This window comes from Babylonia areolata, chromosome 25 (assembly GCF_041734735.1).
Source record: "Babylonia areolata isolate BAREFJ2019XMU chromosome 25, ASM4173473v1, whole genome shotgun sequence".
In the NCBI taxonomy this organism is placed as follows: Eukaryota; Metazoa; Mollusca; class Gastropoda; order Neogastropoda; family Buccinidae; genus Babylonia; species Babylonia areolata.
This window is the reverse complement of record NC_134900.1, coordinates 8,105,971-8,112,907: the sequence shown is the minus strand read 5'-3', so window position 1 is coordinate 8,112,907 and position 6,937 is coordinate 8,105,971. Positions and strand designations below refer to the sequence as shown.

General features: G+C 42.7%; 1 long non-coding RNA gene across 1 annotated transcript in view; it reads right to left on the bottom strand.

Moving 5' to 3' along the window:
* Positions 1–2,335: 2,335 nt before the first annotated feature.
* LOC143299510 (uncharacterized) overlaps positions 2,336–6,937 on the bottom strand; it is a 4,733-nt gene continuing 131 nt past the window's right edge. Inside the window, exons 1-2 of the long non-coding RNA XR_013057543.1 lie at positions 5,077–6,937; positions 2,336–5,034 (exon numbers count right to left, since the gene is read on the bottom strand). The exon at positions 5,077–6,937 is cut by the window's right edge and continues 131 nt beyond it. This is a non-coding gene — a long non-coding RNA (uncharacterized LOC143299510). The remainder of the gene's footprint in view (positions 5,035–5,076) is intronic.

Below are 6,937 nucleotides of genomic sequence, written 5' to 3'. Positions count from 1 at the left end.
GCAGATTAATAGGTGTTCCCCATAGATTGCTAGGTGATGTTAACAGAATACTAGGTGTTCTCAGCAGATTAATAGGTGTTCCACATTGAATGCTAGGTGATGTTAACAGAATACTAGGTGTTCTCAGCAGATTAATAGGTGTTCTACATAGAATGCTAGGTGATAGGTGTTGTCAAGAGAATGATAGGTGTTACATGCAGAGCACAAGGTGTTCTCCACAGGATGCTATGTGTTCCCAGAAGGCTCCTAAGTGTTCTCATTTATAAGGATCCTCAGTGTTCTCCGAAGGATCCTAGGTGTTCCTCAGTGTTCTCCGAAGGATACAGTGGACAGAATGCTAGGTGTTCCTTAGTGTTCTCAGAAGGATACAGTGGACAGAATGCTAGGTGTTCCTCAGTGTTCTCAGAAGGATACAGTGGACAGAATGCTAGGTGTTCCTCAGTGTTCTCAGAAGGGTACAGTGGGCAGAATGCTAGGTGTTCCTATGTGTTCTCAGAAGGATACAGTGGGCAGAATGCTAGGTGTTCCTCAGTGTTCTCAGAATGATACAGTGGACAGAATGCTAGGTGTTCCTATGTGTTCTCAGGATACAGTGGGCAGAATGCTAGGTGTTCCTATGTGTTCTCGGGATACAGTGGACAGAATGCTAGGTGTTCCTCAGTGTTCTCAGAAGGATACAGTGGGCAGAATGCTAGGTGTTCCTATGTGTTCTCAGGATACAGTGGGCAGAATGCTAGGTGTTCCTCAGTGTTCTCAGAAGGATACAGTGGGCAGAATGCTAGGTGTTCCTCAGTGTTCTCAGAAGGATACAGTGGGCAGAATGCTAGGTGTTCCTATGTGTTCTCAGGATACAGTGGAGAGAATGCTAGGTGTTCCTATGCGTTATCAGGATACAGTGGGCAGAATGCTAGGTGTTCCTATGTGTTCCAGGATACAGTGGACAGAATGCTAGGTGTTCCTATGTGTTCTCAGGATACAGTGGGCAGAATGCTAGGTGTTCCTATGTGTTCTCAGAAGCATACAGTGGAGAGAATGCTAGGTGTTCCTATGTGTTCTCAGAAGGATACAGTGGGCAGAATGCTAGGTGTTCCTATGTGTTCTCAGAAGGATACAGTGGGCAGAATGCTAGGTGTTCCTCAGTGTTCTCAGAAGGATACAGTGGGCAGAATGCTAGGTGTTCCTATGTGTTCTCAGGATACAGTGGGCAGAATGCTAGGTGTTCCTATGTGTTCTCAGGATACAGTGGACAGAATGCTAGGTGTTCCTATGTGTTCTCAGGATACAGTGGACAGAATGCTAGGTGTTCCTATGTGTTCTCAGGATACAGTGGACAGAATGCTAGGTGTTCCTATGTGTTCTCAGAAGCATACAGTGGAGAGAATGCTAGGTGTTCCTATGTGTTCTCAGAAGGATACAGTGGGCAGAATGCTAGGTGTTCCTATGTGTTCTCAGAAGGATACAGTGGGCAGAATGCTAGGTGTTCCTCAGTGTTCTCAGAAGCATACAGTGGAGAGAATGCTAGGTGTTCCTATGTGTTCTCAGAAGCATACAGTGGAGAGAATGCTAGGGTGTTCCTATGTGTTCTCAGAAGGATAAAATGGAGAGAATGCTAGGTGTTCCTATGTGTTCTCAGAATCATACAGTGGAGAGAATGCTAGGTGTTCCTATGTGTTCTCAGAATCATACAGTGGGCAGAATGCTAGGTGTTCCTATGTGTTCTCAGAAGAATACAGTGGGCAGAATGCTAGGTGTTCCTATGTGTTCTCAGAAGAATACAGTGGGCAGAATGCTAGGTGTTCCTATGTGTTCTCAGAAGGATACAGTGGGCAGAATGCTAGGTGTTCCTATGTGTTCTCAGAAGGATACAGTGGGCAGAATGCTAGGTGTTCCTATGTGTTCTCAGAAGAATACAGTGGGCAGAATGCTAGGTGTTCCTATGTTTTCTCAGAAGAATACAGTGGGCAGAATGCTAGGTGTTCCTATGTGTTCTCAGAAGGATACAGTGGGCAGAATGCTAGGTGTTCCTATGTGTTCTCAGAAGGATACAGTGGGCAGAATGCTAGGTTTTCACAGCACATTACTAAGTGGTAGTGTTCAAAAGAAGTTAACAGACTTTTGTAACCATTTTCCTGAAGCTGTTTTCTCTGTTCAGAAATACTTAAAACCCCAAGCAACCATGATTTTTTTTTCTTTTGATTTGAACAACAGCAAAATCTTGTTGTTCTTGTGTAGTTGACAGCACGTTTTGGGTTGAAGACAGTCTTTTTCACTTGACTGGTTTTGTCGACGAAGTGGTGGTGGGTAGGTGTTTAAGAATGACATCAGACTTGTTCAGTCCAGTCTCTCCTTTCTCAGTTTGTGTGCTGTTACAGGCGAATGATGTGATCTGGATCCATGTGATAGAAGGTACGTTGGAGAACATTGGCACTGAGGCACAAAACTGAGGGATTAGTAAAACATGCACAGCTCAAAAGGAACTAATGAGGTGGACAGAGAGAACAGAGGATGTTTTGGTTTTCTGTTCAACTCAGCCAGTGACTGAGGTATTGTTTTTTTCCTGGCTGTCTGTAGCTGATGCTTCCCATTCAGCCCCCTCCCACTCCCACAGCCCCCTTCCACATCCAGTGTCCACATTTCTTTCTGCTGTTGGTCTGTCCCATTGTGATTTTTTAGCACAGACTGTGAAAAGGAGACGTGTGCGTGTGTGTGTGTGTGTGTGGTTGCAGGCTGTTCATTGATCTGTATATACACGTATGCATTCTGTCTTGATGAAATCGTTGAACAAATTTTTGGCATGTGTGTGTACATTTTTTAATTGCAAACCCGTTCACACTACCTTGCACTTTTCATTTTAGCCCTTGGCTGGATGGTCAGTGTTGAGTTCCGTTTCTGTTTTTGCTTGCTCAGTATGTGTTCCGATATCCAGATGAAGCATGATTTTGTTGTGTGTACGTACCCATGTTTTGCAGTGATAATGTTGTGTTCTGTATTTTTGCTGCAAAGTAGAGACTGTATGTGTGCTTTGCGCTTTATTTTTTATATTTTTCCTTTTTTTTAATTTTCCTACAGACTGCATTTTCAGGATGCATCGAAGGACCCCCAAGCAAAGTTGCACAATAATCTCCATTCAGCGTGTGATGCAAGGTGGAGGTCTGGATGGCGTGGTTAACAGTGTGTTGTGGTGTGTGCCTCTGTCATTCATGCCCTAGTGTCGCAGTGTGATCTGTCGCCTTCCTTTCATCTGGGGGCTTGGCTTTTTTTTTTTTTTTTTTTTTTTTTGTACAGTCTGTGTGGAATAGTTGGACTTGAGCACAGTCTGGGTTAGCTGTACTCTTTCTGTCAGTTATTCTGTCTGTCTATCTCTGTCTCTGTGTGTCTCTTTGCCTTTTTACTTTCCTTCATCCCCTGTCTTTCTTTCTCTGTCTGTCTGTCTCTTGTTGTTTCTGCCTTCTCCCTCTTGTCTGTCAGAGACTGTAAGATGTCTTTCTTACAAACTACATTTTCCTGGAAATATCAAGACAGAAAGGGTACAGCCAGTGCACTTTTTTTTCTTTCTTTTTTTTTTTTCTTTTTTTTTTCTTTTTTTTTTAAATAGAAAACGTGAAAGATGTATAAAATAAGTAAGTGTAGATTTGCTCCCAGTGTATGTGAGTCGTTTGTACATGTAGCTGCCAACTGCTTGGTGTCCTGCCTCCCCTCCTGCCCCCGGATCCACAGTGATGGAAGTGGTGAACATGGAACCCCTAACTATGCTTTGTGAAGGCTTTTCTCTTCACCAGCAACACTGTGAATCCATTGTGCTGCCAGCGTTTTATAAGGACTATGATTTTTTTTTTTTTTTTTATCCACTCTCAGGCTTAACTGTTTGAAAGTTATATTTCTTCTGTTGTGTATTTGAAGAGCCACTGTGCGCGTTTGTGTATGTGTGGTGTTTGTGTGTGGGGTGGGGGTGGGACAGGGGGATGTATGGGCTGTGTGACTGTGTGAGAGAGAGAGAGATGCGTGCAAAAGTTTGTGTAAATCCTGTGTGGACGAAGGAACTGCATACATCCATGTATTTGTTATGCAGGGCTGGTCACGGTGTGTCTTTCTATATATATATATATGTATATATATATATATATACATGTACAGGAGCTGAGCTTGAATACATGATAATGAATGAATTGAAAGTTGTTTATGTTTGATTGTTGTTCATTCTGATGATGGATTGCCACACAGAACAAAATCTTGAATGAAATAAATTTTTTAGAGAACGTTTTGGATTGGACGCTGTCCGTTTTTATATGATTTTCAAGTGATGCTTTCTTTTTCTTGGAACAGATTATGGTTGTATTATGATTCGTGTCTGCCAGACCCTTGCACTCTTTCTCTCTCCCCTTTGTCTGTCGGTCTTTTCTTCCCCAGTTCTTTCTCCCATGAGCAGGGAATTTAGTAGATCTCTGAGTCTCTCCACTCCCCCGCCCCCCTCCCCCTCTCTGTCTGTCTCTCTCTCTCTCTCTCTCTTGTTTACCTCATTGCTTTTAAACAGGAAATGTGATAGATCTCTACAAAGTTTACACTTTCAAGGTTTTCAGGAGAATCACTTTACCATTGTTTATTTTAGAGCTTTGCGTTTACTCTTAGTAAGTTTTCTTAGGGAATCATTTCTAAATAATATGATTGTTTGCAGTGCAAGCAGCATGGCATAAAATCCACACACCCTCAGTGATAGGGCGGTGAAGACAGTCTGTGTGTGTGTAGTTGTAAGCTTGTGTTGGTGAGCATGAGATCCAAAGTGTCAGTATTGTCCTGAAGTGAGCACAGCTTCCTGGTGTATAGCTATTCTGATTTTGCTGGGAGCTGTGTCGAAATTTGGTGGGCGAGGTGGGGGTCAGGTGTGGGGGGCAGAGTGGGTTAGGTGTTATTAGACTTCTGATCTACTGTTGACCAGTGATTGGAGTTGGAGGCCCCATTTTGACAAGATGTGACCTAGGGAAAGGCATTTGTTTTACTCCAGTGTTCCTCGCTCCACCCAGGTGTCTTCTTCTTCCTCTGCGTTCGTGGGCTGTAACTCCCATTTTCACTCGTATGTACATGAGTGGGCTTTTACGTGTATAACCGTTTTTACCCCGCCGTGTAGGCAGCCATACTCCGTTTTCGGGGGTGAACCACCTAGGTGTGAATGGGTACCTGGTGTCAGCCAGATAAGGTTAAAGCAGCATAAGGATAAGATTGGGCCAGGCCTTCCTTTGCTGAGCCCAGCACACAGCGGATATCAATCTGCCGTCATCTGGCCGTCAGAGGCTGTGGGACCTCCATCCTGAACCCTATCAACTAACACAAAGTATTCTGATCATCATTTCTGCTTATTGTAAAGCTGAGAGGAATCATCTTGTACTTGAGGTTGTCTTGAAAAAAGCCATACCTTGGTGAACAGCTATCGCTCTGAATCTCAGTGGCTACAAAGTTGGGTAGTCTGGCATGTCAGCAGTTGTGTAGTGTTCACAGGTTTCACTTGGTTTCTTCACCATCCTGTTCTTCACCGATGAAAAAAGGTTCTTAGAACTCCTTTCTCATTGGGTAGCCATGGTCAGGACAAACCAGTGTCTTGTACAGTGAGTTCTCATCTGCTTTCTATTGATCTCGCCTCTGCACCACTTTATAAAGAATATGAAAAACACTGTTGTGCTTGACTGCTGATGGTTTTTTTTTTTCTTTTCTTTTTATACACACATACTTGCACCCACATAAATTATTGCATTCATGCGCACCCATGCACACATACACACAGAAAACACACACACACACACACACACACACACACACACACACACACACACACACAGAGGGTGTGTTTTTTCCCCTCTTTTCCCCCCACTTCCCTGTCTCTTCCCTTTTTTCATCCTTATGCAAATCTAGACAGTGGACATGCCAGGAATGATTGGAGTCGATCATTTCAGCGCTTTCACTGTGATACATACAATTGGCGTTTTGTTGTATTTGTTGTTTGTTTTTTGAAGAGTGCACAGCATTGCCACTAAAAGTGTAACTGTGTAGCATTAGACCTGAGACAGTGTGTAATGTTAGCTACCGTACCAGTGAATGAGTGTCAACTGTGAATTTTGTTGTTGAAGGTAACCATACTTTGTGAGTGACTTGATATGTAGCTTTTATGGTTGAACTTGTAGCTTACTTTTCATCCTGTATTATTGTGTTATTGGTATCTTTATTCCCCTCAGCGTGACCCCCCCCATCCTATACCCCCCACACCATCCCCACCCCCTGCCCCACAATCCCCATAGTATCAAAGGTGTTGTGATCTTGTTTGTATAACAAGTTTTGTTTTAATGTTGTGTGTAAAATGCGAACAGAGACGATGTGTTGAAGACTGTGCATGCAAAACCAGTGTTGCCCTGTGGTCTGTACATTGATAGCTAGCTAGGATTCGACATCGATTGATGAGGCCATACAGTGATACAGGAAGAAAAGAATGTGTGTGTGTGTGTGTGTGTGTGAAGAAGGAAGAGAGTTATAGAGAGAGTGAAAGAGAGTGTGATGCATTTATATGTAGAGTGTATGATGCATTTGTATGTAGCACATGTATGCATTTTTGTGAATGTTTTTGAGAATTTTCTAACATACTACAATTTCAGTATATGAAAGTTCTGACCATCTGCTGTTGTGATCGATATCTTGATGTTGGCTCATAGAATTTGAATCTTTTAGAAGAGTATTTTTTGAGACTGGTTCAAAACGATTTGATAACATCTTTCACGATGAAACTGTGACAATGTGTTTTAAAAGTGATGTCGATTTTAAGGTGTTTTTGTTTTTGTTTTTTGTTTTTTAAAATGAACCAGCGTTCTCGATGTGTCGGTTATTATTGTGCATCACATGTGTTTGTTAAAGACCTTTTACATTGTGCATAATAGACACACAGTTTAGAGGCATCTTC